Source organism: Anomaloglossus baeobatrachus, chromosome 5 (assembly GCF_048569485.1).
Source record: "Anomaloglossus baeobatrachus isolate aAnoBae1 chromosome 5, aAnoBae1.hap1, whole genome shotgun sequence".
Taxonomy (NCBI): Eukaryota; Metazoa; Chordata; class Amphibia; order Anura; family Aromobatidae; genus Anomaloglossus; species Anomaloglossus baeobatrachus.
The window spans coordinates 277,244,808-277,259,896 of NC_134357.1; the positions used below are offsets into that span (position 1 = coordinate 277,244,808).

General features: G+C 42.8%; 1 protein-coding gene across 1 annotated transcript in view; it reads left to right on the forward strand.

The window, feature by feature from the left end:
• ARL16 (ARF like GTPase 16) overlaps positions 1–15,089 on the forward strand; it is a 40,228-nt gene that overhangs the window by 24,364 nt on the left and 775 nt on the right. The gene's annotated exons all lie outside the window — the stretch shown is intronic.

The window sequence follows — 15,089 nt, forward strand, 5'->3', positions numbered from 1 at the left end:
TTTTTGTTTTCTAACTTTTGTTCCTCTTGAATTATCCCTTTATTCTCTGCAGCCGCTTTATTTACCTGCAGCTCAACCAAACATCACATCTTCCTATGCCGAACCTCACATCAGAGCTGGCACCGCCCAGCCTCACTGTCCAGCCCCTCCCCTGCACACTCATTGGCTGTCAGTATTCTGCTCTGCACAGACCTCTCATCGCTCCAGCAAAGATGGGCACATTACTACATTATATGTGCGGTGGATGTGAGGAGATTGTGTGGTCACAGATGAGATATCGCTGCTCTGTATTTTCAGTTATTGGTAGGGTAGTACAGAGCAGTGATCTTGCTTCTCTCATCTGTTACAGCACAATCACCTTACATCCACCGCACATATAATGTAGCAATGTGCCCATCCCTTTTCCCATAATATAGTATTGTACCCCATCTTATAGTAATTTGCCCCATCCTTCTGCCCATCCTGTAGTAATGGCCCCTTTCCTGCTCCTCTTGTAGTTATGCGCTGTCCTGTAGAATTGTCCCCCTAGTCTGCCAGTGTTCACACATGCAAAAAAAACCAAACACAAATCCTCCTCACCTCTCCTCGTTCCCTCGGTGCCCTGTCTGCCTCTTGCGGCCTCAGCCCCGTCCTTGCTGATCGCGGCCTGTGCAGGGGCCTGTGCAGTCAGTGCTGTATATCAGATGTCAGATCTCCAGGCACTGTGCAGGGACGCCTATGTATGCAGCTTCTCCAGTGATCTGCTGCTGCCTCTGATTGGCCGGCAGCTGATCATCGCTGTATACAGAGGCTCTGCAGGGCGCCCTGGAATCTGGCATCTGATATACAGCTCTGACAGCACAGCCAGCGTTCAGCAGGGAAGCCATCTGCCTGCGCACTGCCAAGCAGCATGGGTGCTGCATGCAACATACAGGCAGCGAGACCCCTGCACTATGGAATGTGTGGGAGGGTGCAGGGAAGAGGGGCGGGGACGCCACGCACTATACCTGCCTACTAGGCCGGGTACATCGCCTGTGCTGCCCGTCGAGTAGGCAGGCGCATAAGCTCCTGTACTTGTCGTCGTGATATCACAGGAAGCGGCAAAATCACAGCAGGAACGGTCACATGACCGCTCTGAGCCAGGGGAGAGGGGTTGACAGCAGGTCAGGTAAGTAGTCACTATTTACTTACCTGTCCCAATGTAGCCCAATAGTGTAATAACAAGAAAAAGTCAAAATAAGCCAGATAACCCCCGATATGTCGGCTCTACCATAAACGCGAAGATTTATATATATTATTTAGTACATATCTATAACATATGTTTACTATTTAAAACACACTTTTCGAAATAATGATTTTCGAATTATGTCTAAAGATAAGGCTATATGCGCACACTGCATTTTTTTCTGCATACAGACGGTGCGTTTTTGTTAATGCATTTTTTTAAAGGCGAAACAAAATAGGATGGGATAATTGATAGCTAGAATAGACTGATAGAAAAAATAAAGAATAGCTAGAAAGAAAATATGGAATAAATAGAACGAACATTTAGAATAGATAAAAACAGAATAGCTTAATAGAGGTATAGCTAGATTGGACAGCTTTTTTTTTTTTTTTTTTCGGGTGCGGTAAAAAAATGACGTGGGGTCCCACCATTTTTCATATCCAGTACAGGAAGAGCAGCAGCTGCAACTTGCAACCCTCAGATGTTTGCTGCACCTTGGCTTTTTTTTTTTTTTTTTTTTTTTTTTTTTTTTAAAAAGAGGGGGGATTCCATGTTTTTGTTTTTTTTTATGTTTAAAAATTGAGTGGAGTCCCCCCATTTTTCTAAAACCAGCCAAGGTACAGCAGACAACTGGGGGCTGATATTATTTGGGTGGGAAGGCCCATCGTTATATGGCCCTTTCCAGCCTAACAAGAGCAGCCCACAGCCGCCTCATAAGTGGTGCATCCATAAGATGCGCCAATTCTGGCGCTGGACTCAGCTCTTCCCGATTGCCCTGGTGCATTGGCAATCGGTAATAAGGAGTTAATAGCAGCCCATAGCTGCCACTAAATCCCAGATTAGTGATGGCAGTCGTCTGAGACCCCGCCTCCATCACTAATCTGTAAGTGAAAGTAAATAAACACAAACACCCTAAAAATCCTTTATTTGGAATAAAATACAAAAAGCACCCTCTTTCAAAACTTTATTAACCCCCAAATACCTCTGCAGGTTTGACGTAATCCACATGAGGTCCCACGGCGATTCAGCTCTGCTACATCCCTGTCCTGTCACAGCGAGCGTCATAGAACATGACTGCCAGGAATAGTAGTGCGTCGTCCACGTACAAACCTATTTTCTCCTCAGTCTGTCCCCTCTTGAACCCCCGTATACCCGTATGTCCTCTAATTAGTATGGCAAGAGGTTCTATGGTCAATGCGAACAGCAGCGGAGATAACGGGCACCCCTGCCGCGTGCCTCGATATAACTCAAAGGGGACTGACAAACTACCATTCACTCTCATTCTAGCCAGTGGATTATCATATAAAATTTGTGCCCAGACCAAATTTGTTCATAACCTCCCACAAATACTCCCATTCTATTGAGTCGAATGCCTTTGCCGCACCCAACGAACGTATGACCCTGTCTCCCGGATTATCCACTGGTAATTGCAAATTGAGGAACAGTTGCCTGATGTTTGTCGCAGTAGACCTCGCAGGCATAAATCCCGACTGGTCCCTATGTATCACCTTTGTTATTACCTTACTAAGTCTAGAGGCAAAGACTTTCGCAATAATTTTGATATCAGTGGTCAGCAACGAAATAGGCCGATATGAGTCTGGTAATAGGGGATCCTTGCCCGGCTTCGGGATTACAACTATCACCGCTTCCTTCATAGATCTAGGTAACGTTCCCTCCTCAGAAGCTTTCTCAAGGATAGTCAGTAGTTGTGGTAGCAAGACACCCCCAAATTTCTTATAAACCTCCATGGGGAGACCATCCAAACCCCGGGATTTATTGTTGGCCATTGACTCCACCGCTAATTGTAATTTCTCCTGAGTAATAGGACCATTTAAAGCCCGCTTTACACACTACAATATATCTTACGATGTGTCGGCGGGGTCACGTCGTAAGTGACGCACATCCGGCATCGTAAGGTACATTGCAGTGTGTAACAGCTACGTGCGATTGCGAATGAACGGTAAAACGTTCATCGCACGCACGTCGTTCATTCCTCATGAATTGAACGTCAGGTTGTTCATCGTACCAGGGGTAGCATACACCACAGTGTGTGACACCCCGGAAACGATGAACAGATCTTACCTGCGTTCTGCGGCTCCCGGCCAGCAATGTGGAAGGAAGGAGGTGGGCGGGATGTTTACGTCCCGCTCATCTCCGCCCCTCTGCTTCTATTGGCCGGCTGCCGCGTGACGTCGATGTGACGCCGAACGTCCGTCCCACTCAAGGAAGTGGACGTTCACCGCCCACAGCGAGGTCGTATGGATGGGTAAGTACGTGTGACGGGGGTTAATCGTTTGTGCGGCACATTCAACAAAATTGAACGTGCCGCACATACGATGGGGGCGGTTACGATCGCATACGATATTGTATGCAGTATCGTAACATGTAAAGCAGGCTTAAGAAAGCCTGATCTGTCTCTGAAAGAGTAGGGATTGGTATTGCGTCTACATATGCCTTAATCTGTTCCTTAGTGCAGGACATTTTGGTGTTATATAAATCTTTATAAAAGTCTGTAAAAACTGACAGAATCTCAGGTAGGCTATTGACGATTGCACCTGTTATATCTTTTATAGCGCCAACAAATACTGTTCCCCTCTGAGCCTTTGTTATAAGAGCCAACAAATGTCCTGCTTTCTCCCCTTCTTCAAAATATCGTTGCCTAGCAAATAATCTCTTATTTTTGGCCTTTTCCATAACATGGGTGTTATACGCCGTCTGTGCCCCCTTCCACTTCCGCAAGTCCTCCTCTGCTCCCGTCAAGACAAACTGTTTTTCTGTGGTGCTCACTCTATCCCTGAGGAAAACCCCAAACTGCTCAGTTTTGTTTTTGGCTCTCTTTATGGCTTGTATTAAATTTCCCCTTAGGCAGGCCTACATAGAATCCCATAGAATACTCTGCATGACCGATCCCTCATTCTCCTCAAAAAACCTGTTTAGAGAGATCCCAGTTGACTCCAAGTCAATAACCTGAAGCCAGAAAGCATTCATGGACCACATAGTGATATTTAACGGAGATCTAGAAGAACAATTGATGTTAATAACAGTGAGTGATCCGATAGAAGTCTAGGCAAGTACTCCACATTCTCTACCACCGAAAGGATGCTTTCTATGCCCAGAGCCATATCAATTCGCGATAATGTATTGTGTTTTAGAGTAACGGCAAAACTGCCTCTCCCTGAGGTTCCTATGACTCCACATAGCGACATCTCCTGTATAAGTTCCTCGAATGTCGACTGCTGAGAATCCGCCGTTGCCGTCCCTGGTCTAAGTTTATCCCAATATGGATGTATAATGTTATTAAAATCCCCTACACATATTACTGGCACATTCGGTATCTTATCCACAAATGCTGCTATCATCTCCAGCACCTTAGGGGTACTTCTCACATAGCGAGATCGCTGCTGAGTCTGTGACGCACCAGTGACCTCATTAGCGATCTCGCTGTGTGTGACACTGAGCAGCGACCTGGCCCCTGCTGTGAAATCACTGATCGTTACTGACTGTTCTGGTTCATTTTTTGCTCGTTTGTCTCCCGCTGTGCAGCACACATCGGCGTGCTTGACGGCGGGAGACCAACGAGCACCGACTCTGTGTAAGCAGCGTACGCTGGTAACCAGGGTAACAGACTAATGGCAGAAGATGTAAACTGCCCAGGCCAAAAAGACTGATGCACTGCCAGGATGCAGCAAGACCTCCATTAAATGGAGACCTCACAGGTGCAAAGGGAGATGGTAAAATTGCACACTTGTGGCTTGCATAGGTCACTGTTCCCACATGCAGGTTCACAGTATCTGTTATGCGGCCTATTAGTTACGCATCATCACAATAGATACAAGCGGGCTGCGCCAATACTAAATATGTGCTCCATATTTGTTTATATATTTTTGTATGCACTTGTAACATATTTTAATGCCTTACTGCTTTTTTGTATTATCCTATTAATGCGGTTTTTGTCCTGTATGCTGTACGGTCCCCCTTAAGCGTTTTTCTGTACATCCTCTTTTAACGGTTTTAATATTTTTCAATAAAAAATTAATTTTAATGTTATCCTGTTTTTCACTCTTATATGTGTGGATCTATTTTAATCTACCATGGTTGTTATTGTTAAATTTTTATTATGGTAGAAAAATTAAATTTCACAACCTAAAGAAATCTGTCAAGCACTGAAAAAGTAGAAAAATATTTCCAAAGTTAAAAATATGAGGATACTACCAAGTAAAATGATTCTTTTCATGTCTCGGCTTGTGAAAGACTTTCCTCTGACGTGCCTCTTGCGTTCCTAATCATAGATACTAGAATATAGCTGTACAAACACATTTAAAAGCATGGGCAGCCAATGAGAATGGAAAAAACCTCAGTGATGGCAATATCTAACATGCAAATAAACATAAATCAAACAATACTATAAGAATAATATAATTATTATTTACAGTCATATGGAAAAGTTTGGGCACCCCTATTAATGTTAACCTTTTTTCTTTAACAATTTGGGTTTTTGCAACAGCTATTTCAGTTTCATATATCTAATAACTGATGGACTGAGTAATATTTCTGGATTGAAATGAGGTTTATTGTACTTACAGAAAATGTGCAATCCGCATTTAAACAAAATTTGACCGCTGCAAAAGTATGGGCACCCTTATCAATTTCTTGATTTGAACACTCCTAACTACTTTTTACTGACTTGGTAGTGCTTCACACACAGCGAGATCGCTGCTGAGTCACGGTTTTTGTGACACAGCAGTGATCTCATTAGCGATCTCACTGCGTGTGACACTAAGCAGCAATCCGGCCCCTGCTGTGAGATCGCTGCTCGTTACACACTGCTCTGGTTCGTATTTTTATTGTTGCTCTCCCGCTGTGACGCACAGATTGCTGTATGTGACAGCGAGAGAGCGACGAAATGAAGCGAGCAGGGAGCAGGAGCCGACATCTGGCAGCTGCGGTAAGCTGTAACCAGGGTAAACACCGATATTTACCTTAGTTACCAGCCTCCGCCACTCTTTAATTAACCCGATGTGTACTGTAGCTAGGAGTGCAGGGAGCCAGCGCTAAGCAGTGTGCGCGGCTCCCTGCTCTCTGCACATGTAGCTGCAGTACACATCGGGTAATTAACCCGATGTGTACTGTAGCTAGGAGAGCAGGGAGCCAGCGCTAAGCAGTGTGCGCGGCTCCCTGCTCTCTGCACATGTAGCGACGTTATGATCGCTGCTGTGTCGCTGTGTTTGACAGCTAAGCAGCAATCATAACAGCGACTTACAAGGTCGCTGTTACGTCACAGAAAATGGTGACGTAACAGCGACGTCGCTGTCGCTATGTGTGAACCCAGCCTTACTAAAGCACTAAATTGGTTTTGTAACCTCATTCAGCTTTGAACTTCATAGGCAGGTGTATCCAATCATGAGAAAAGGTATTTAAGGTGGCCACTTGCAAGTTGTTCTCCTATTTGAATCTCCTATGAAGAGCGGCATCATGGGCTCCTCAAAACAACTCTCAAATGATCTGAAAACAAAGATTATTCAACATAGTTGTTCAGGGGAAGGATGCAAAAAGTTGTCTCAACTGATTTAAACTGATTAAACTGTCAGTTTCCACTGTGAGGAACATAGTAAGGAAATGGAAGAACACAGGTACAGTTCTTCTTAACCCCTTCACGACTGCCCGATTTTTCACTTTCCGTTTTTTTTTCGCCATTCTTTTTCTGAGACGTAACTTTTATTTTTCAGTCAATATGGTCATGTGAGGGCTTATTTTTTGCGGAACGAGATGTACTTTTAAATGAAACTATAGGTTTTACCATATAGTGTACTGGAAAACGGCAAATTCCAAATGCAGAAAAATTGCAAAAAAAGTGCGATAGCACTATTGTTTTTGAGATATTTTATTCACTGTGTTCACTGTATGGTGAAACTGATGTATGGGTGTAATGCCTCAGGTCAGTGCGAGTTCGTAGACACCAAACATGTATAGGTTTACTTTTATATAAGGGGTTAAAAAAAATTCGTAAGTTTGTCTGAAAAAAGTGGTGCACGTTTTACGCCATATTCCGTGACCCGTAGCGTTCTCATTTTTAGGGATCTATGGCTCAGTGATGGCTTATTTTTTGCGACTCGAGCTGACATTTTTAACGGTACCATTTTTGCGCAGATGCTATGTTTTGATCGCCTGTTATTGCATTTTGCGCAAAAGTTGTGGCGACAGTCATTTTGGCGTTTGGAATTTTTTTTGCCGCTACGCCGTTTACTGATCAGATTAATTGATTTTATATTTTGATAGATCGGGCGTTTCTGAATGCGGCAATACCAAATGTGTGTATATTTTTTATTTTTTTAACCTTTAATTTTCAATGGGGCGAAAGGGGGGTGATTTGAACTTTAGGTTTTTGGGTTTTTTTTTACTTTTTTTTTTATTTTACTAGTCCCCCTAGGGGGCTATAGCGATCAGCAATCCGATCGCTCTACACTATCTGCTGATCACAGCTACACACCTGTAAACAGCAGATACGTGCACTTCCTGCTTCCCTGGCCTCCGTACAAAGCGAAAGTGAAAGTGGTTCATGTCTAGCACAGGAGTCATCGCATGACCCTGTGCTACCATGACAACCACCGGAAGTCACGTGATCATGTCACGTGACTTCCGGTATCGGGCGGTAAGTAAAACTATACCGCGATTGCATTTATAATGGCGCTGTCACATATTGACAGCGCCATTACAGGGGTTAAATGGCACGAGCAGATAACGATTCTGCTCGTGCCTAGCAAGCACACATCTCAGCTGTGAAAATCAGCTGAGATGTGCGCCGATCGCGGCATGCTGCTGCCGGCAGACCGCAGGCAGTAATGTTATGACCGCTAGGACATAATTTTACTGCTCGCGGTCGTTAAGGGGTTAAGCCCAGAAGTGGCAGGCCAAGAAAAATATCAGAAAGGCAGAGAAGAAGAATGGTGAGAACAGTTAAGAACAATCCACAGACCACCTGCAAAGACCTGTAGCTTCATCTTGCTGCAGATGGTGTCAATGTGCATCGGTCAACAATACAGCGCACATTGCACAAGGAGAAGCTGTATGGGAGAGTGATGCGAAAGAAGCTGTTTCTGCAAGCACGCCACAAACAGAGTCGCCTGAGGTATGCAAAAGCACATTTGGACAAACCAGTTACATTTTGGAAGAAGGTCCTGTGGACTGATGAAACAAAGATTGAGTTGTTTGGTCATACTAAAAGGCGTTATGCATGGAGGGAAAAAAACACGGCATTCCAAGAAAAGCACTTGCTACCCACAGTAAAATTTGGTGGAGGTTCCATCACGCTTTGGGGCTGTGTGGCCAATGCCGGCATCGGGAATCTTGTTAAAGTTGAGGGTCGCATGCATTCAACTCGGTATCAGCAGATTCTTGACAATAATGTGCAAGAAAAAGTGCCGAAGTTGAAGTTACGCAAGGGATGGATATTTCAGCAAGACAATGATCCAAAACACCGCTCCAAATCTACTCAGGGATTCATGCAGAGGAACAATTACAATGTTCTGGAATGGCAATTCCAGTCCCCAGACCTGAATATCATTGAACATCTGTGGGATGATTTGAAGCGTGCTGTCCATGCTCGGCGACCATCAAACTGAACTGAACTGGAATTGTTTTGTAAACAGGAATAGTCAAATATACCTTCATCCAGGAACTCATTAAAAGCTTCAGGAAGCAACTAGAGGCTGTGATTTTTGCAAAAGGAGGATCTACAAAATATTAATGTCACTTTTATGTTGAGGTGCCCATACTTTTGCACTGGTGAAATTTTGTTTAAATGTGGATTGCACATGTTCTGTTAGTACAATAAACATCATTTCAATCCAGAAATATTACTCAGTCCATCAGTTATTAGATATATGAAACTGAAATAGCTGCTGCAAAAACCCAAATTGTTATAAAGAAAAAAGGTTAACATTAATAGGGGTGCCCAAACTTTTTCATATGACTGTATTATAGCGTCATCAATTCCATGGTGCTTTAAAAGGGGTACACATAATAGGGACAAGTACAATAATCATAAACCATACAAGGCACAGACAGGTACAGGAGGATAGAGGTCCCTGCCCGCGAGGGCTCACAGTCTACAAGGGATAGGTGAGGATACAGTAGATTAGGGTAGAGCTGATTGTGCGGCGCTGTATCAGACTGAGGGTTATGGCAGGTTGTAGGCTTGTCGGAAGAGGTGGGTCTTTAGGTTCCCTTTGAAGCTTGTCAAGGTAGGCGAGAGTCTGATATGTTGTGGCAGAGCATTCCAGAGTATGGGGGAGGCACGGGAGAAATCTTGGAAGCGATGGTGGGAAGAGGAGATTAGAGGGGAGTAGAGAAGGAGATCTTGTGAGGATCGAAGGTTACGTGCAGGTAAGTACCGGGAGACTAGGTCACAGATGTAGGGAGTAGACAGGTTGTGGATGGCTTTGTAGGTCATGGTTAGTGTTTTGAACTGGAGTCGTTGGGCAATGGGAAGCCAGTGAAGGGATTGGCAGAGAGGAGAGGTTGGGGAGTAGTGGGGGGACAGGTGGATTAGTTGGACAGCATAGTTTAGAATAGATTGTAGGGGTGTGAGACTGTTAGAAAGGAGGCCACAGAGCAGGAGGTTGCAATAATTCAGGTGGGAGATAATAATAAGGGCATGTACTAGAGTTTTTGCAGCTTCTTGGTAATGGTATCGTGTCGGAAATTCATTCCATTTGGTTGCTTGGTATTTAATTTTAAGATCCCTTGCATTTTCCTCAAGTAGATTTTTTTTCTTCCCATCACCTCCACGTACTGGTCGTGTAAGCCTCTCAATACCAAAAAACTTTACCTGCGTAGTAACTCCTTTATGTATATCCAAAAAGTGCTTAGTAACCCCAGAATAGGTGTTATTTTTTGAAATATTATATAATTGTTCATATATCCTTTTTTATTTTTCTAGTGGTGCAACCTCTATACTGCAAACCACATGGAATGTATTCCACGCAGTAAATCAGATGGTTAGAATCACAATTAATAAACCCCTCTATATTGTGTTTTATTATTGGACATAATTTTTTTCTTTTTAGCAGCAAATAAGCACATAACATATTGCAATTTTTCCCCACAATTGGAAAAACCTGTGGTAGATAGCCACATTTTTTTCTGTTCTCCTGCTTTAACAAAAAATACTAGGAGAAAGGATGTGCCCAATACTATTGCCTCTTTTGGCAACCACCCTATGTCCTTTATCTAAAATCCTACAAATATATCATGCTGATAAAAAAAAAAAACTGCAATATTTTTGTTAATTTTTTTTTTTTTTTTATATTCTGGAATTGACAGGTACCGTATTTTTCGGACTATAAGACGCACCCTGGTTTTAGAGCAGGAAAATAAAATTGTAAGCAAAAAATGGGAGTTATGAAACACTGTTATGGGGCGAGGATCTGCTGCTGACACTGTTATGGGGTAATGTCTCCAAATTCTCTACTAAGGTACCCCAGCCTGATAATGATCCTCCTGCCTTGTATATACAGTATATGTCCCTCATCCTGCTATATACCCCCAACCTGCTCATATACCCCCATCCTGCTCATATACCACCATCCTGCTCATATACCACCATCCTGCTCATATACCCCCATCCTGCTCATATATCCCCACCCTGCTCATATACCCCCATTCTGCTCATATACCCCCATCCTGCTCATAATATACCCCCATCCTGCTATACACCCCCCATCCTGGTATACAGCCCGCATCCTGTGGCACATAAAAAAAAATAAACGTTCATACTCAACTTACCTCACTCCCTGCAGCGCCGCTGAGTGGAGCCGTACCCGTTCCCCTGCAGCATTGTGATGTCCTCCTGTGACAGCGGCGGCACAGGAGGACATCGCAATGCTGCAGGGGAACGGGTATGGCTCCACTCAGTGGCGCTGCCGCTGACACAGACGGGAGGAGGAGCGATGCTGCAGGAGAACGGGGACGGCTCCACTCAGCGGCCGCCGGCAGCCAGGAGGAGATCGCGGTGCTGCAGGGGAACGGTGACAGGTGAATATACTGATTCACTGCACCCCGCGCTGATAATGATGCGCGGGGAGCAGTGAATACAGCCGCACATGATCACTCCAGGCTGTAGTTGCCAGGGGTGATCATGTGGGCCGGCTGTTTATCCCCCGCCTATCATCCCGCCCACCTGTCTGCTCCTGCTTCAGCACTGAGAGAAGGACGGGAGGATGGGCGTGCATATTAAATGAGCGTGGTCACGGCAGGCACTGCTGCAGCCTGCTCTTGCCCCAGATGACCCGCGCCACCACAGCACCCTCATTCCCGGCCCTATATTCAGACCATAAGACGCACCCCCCACTTTCCCCCAACATTTGGGGGGAAAAAAGTGCGTCTTATGGTCCGAAAAATACGGTATACTGAATGCTGAAAGTGGGAATCTGTTCGTTTTTTTATATATATATATATATATATATATATATATATATATATATATATATATATATATATATATATATATATATATATATATATATATATATTTTTCCATACATTTAATTATCTTCTGGAGTAACACTTCATTTCGGTCAAGACTTTTATTGTTTTTTTTTTTTATTTGTAATGATTTTTTTTATATTTTCAGTATACCCTCTATCTTTTAATCTATGCGCTAATCTCCCTTTCAAAACTTTCACTCCTGGAGCATATCGTATACGCTTTAGTCCTTATACGGTCTAGATTTTAGTGTAGTTTGGGTGGCTACTTTTAGCATGCAGCACAGTATTCTGGTTTCCGATATGCCCAGGTGTCTATAGAGCCAGTGTGAACATTACCTGATATTTTAATGTCCAAAAAGTGTCATTTTTTGAGCTGTCAGCGATCAATTTTAAATTTACCTCCTTCTGATTGATGTAACTGAAGTCTGGTATAGTCGCCATGTCCCCCCCCCCCCCCCACAAATAATAAGGATGTCATCAATATTGCTACCATACCAGACAATATCCTTGGAAAAGGGGTTACATCTAATATATAAAGCTGTGTGTATGTATGTATGTCCGCTAAAGGAATCCGCACCATCGCATTTACAATCACGAAATTTTGCACAGACAACTCATCTGACCCAGGAAACGTTGTAGACTATGTTTTGACAGGAAAATTTAACCCTGCACTTTACAGTTACTATCCAAAAAAACTGGCTCCATTAAAGTGAATGGAGCCTGGAACTACAGGTTATTAATAGCAGCTGTGATTGGTTGCTATAGGAACAAAGGACATTCATAGTATAAGAAGCTTATGTGTGATGTAATATGATGTCGGTGGGGAGACGGATAGAGGGAGACAGAGAGAGACAGACAGGCACAGACAGGGAAAGAGACAGCGAGATAGAGACAGACGGTGAAAGAGACAGACAGACATACGGGGAAAGAGACAGACGGGGAAGAGACAGACACAGATATAGAGAGAGAGACAGATATAGAGAGACAGACTGATATAAAGACAGACAGAGAGATAGAAATAGACAGAGACATAGACACAGACAAGGAAAGAGACAGACAGAGAGACAGACAGACAGCAACACACAGACAGACTGGAAGAGAGACAGTTACTATCCCAGGAAATGCCTGGGTACTACACTTTTCTACCTAGAGACAAAACTGCAAGTGAAGGTGAAAAATGTGAGCCCATTGGTGCTCCTTCCATTTGTGAAACAAATTCCTCATTCCTCACCCCCGGCCAATTTTTCCATTTTTCGTTTTGTTTTCTTTTTGCTCCCCTTCTTTCAAAAGCCATAACTTTTTTTTATTTTTCCGTCAATCTTGCCATATAAGGGCTTGTTTTTTGCGGGACGAATTGTACTTTTAAATGAAATTATACATTTTACCATATAGTGTACTGGAAAACGGCAAAATTCCAAGTACGGAAAAATTGCAAAAAAAGTGAGATTTCATGAATGTTTTTGGGATATTTTATTCACCGTCTTTACTATATGGTAAAACTGATGTGTTGGTGTGATGCCTCAGGTCAGTACAAGTTTGTAGACGCCAAACCTGTACAAGTTACCTTTTATCTAAGGGCTTAAAAAAAATCAGACGTTTGTCCAAAAAGATTGTCACACTTTTTGTGCCATTTTCTGCAACCCGTAACATTTTCATTATTTCGAATCTGTGGCTTAGTGATGGCTTATTTTTTGCGTCTTGAGCTGACATTTTTAGGAGTACCATTTTTATACAAATGCTACGTTTTGATCGCCTGTTTTTGCATTTTTCACAAAAGTTATGGTGACCAAAAAACATAACTTTGGCATTTGGAAATTTTTTGCTGCTACATAGTTTACCGATCAGATTAATTGATTTTATATTTTGATCAGGCATTTCTGAATGCAGCGATACCAAATTTGTGTAATTTGTTTTCTTTTTTTAACCCTTTCACTTTCAATGGGGCAAAAGGGGGGTGATTTGAACTTTTAGGTTTTTAATTTATTTTTAATTATTAAAAAAATGTGTAACTTTTTTTAAATTTTACTAGTCCCCCTGGGGGACCATAAGGATCAGCAATCTGATCGCTCATTCATTTCTGTTGATGATAGCTACACAGCTGAGCTCACCAGAAATACTCATGTCTTGTAACAGGCAGCACTCGGCTGGCTGTTACAGGAAGTGAGTCATGTGAGCTACAGGAGTCATCACATGACCCTGTGCTCCCATGGCAATCATCGGCTCACAGTGATTATGTCAGTGCGCTGCGGATGGAGCCATGTAAGTGAACTTTTACTGTCACATGCATTTAAATCGTGTTGTCACATTTTCACAGCACGATTTAAGAGGTTAACAGGAACGGGTGGATCGTGGATCCACCCATGCCTGCGAAGCACACATGTCTGCTGTATAAATCAGCAGACATTTGTGCAGATCACCGCCAGCTGCCTGCAGTAGCTGCAGGTGATTACACTATGATGGCTTAGGAAGTACCAGGACGGCCCGCAGTCGTTAAGGGGTTAAACAGAAAAAAATTATGTTTAACCAATACTCTACTACCATAATAATTAAGTAATGCAAATTCTTATAATAACCGCTGACAGAACTCGAAAAATATTCTAATTCTTTTATAGCAAAATTGTGTCTAATGCACGAATATAAATTGATGATATACCAAGAAATGAGTGGAAAAACTCCTTTTCCACTCAATTCTGTTCATTGCTTGTAAAACATCATTAGTATTTTTAACATATCTGGGAGTAGTAGACATCAGAGGTCATAATTGTTCATCGATCCACAGGCTCAGGCTCTCATTCAGATAGCCTATGCCTGAGATGATGGGACAGAGAGGTGGAGGAAAAACCTCCTTATGAGTTTTAGGGAGGCCATGAAAAATAGCAATAACCGTATTTTCAGGTAACCTCAAACCATTTTCCTTATTACTGATGACATTTAAATTCACCCCGTCTTCAAGCAAATAGTTTAGAGTGCTTTTAAATATATTGGTGGGATCACTAGATAATTTTCTGTAAGTGTTGTCACTATTTAAAATCTTATAAGCCTGTGTGAGATACAGGTCTTTGTCCATAACGACAACACTTCCAGATTTGTCCATTTTTTTTGACAATTAGGTTCACATTTTTCTTTACGTCAAACATACTTGTCATTTGCTTTTTTTTGACAAATTATTTCTATGCATGGACTCAGTCTCGGTATTGTGGTAGACGGAAATTAAATCTCTCTCCACCGCAGACTGAAAGGAGTCCAATGCAGGAACACGGGTTTTCTTTGGGGTAATAGGGTTTTTTTTTTAAAAACAAAAAACCTCTGACTGGACTGGTTGGATAATTCTCACAACCAACACTCTCAGTTTCCAAGTCTTGTAATGAAAGCAAAGCATTTTGTTTGACAAAATTCAAATG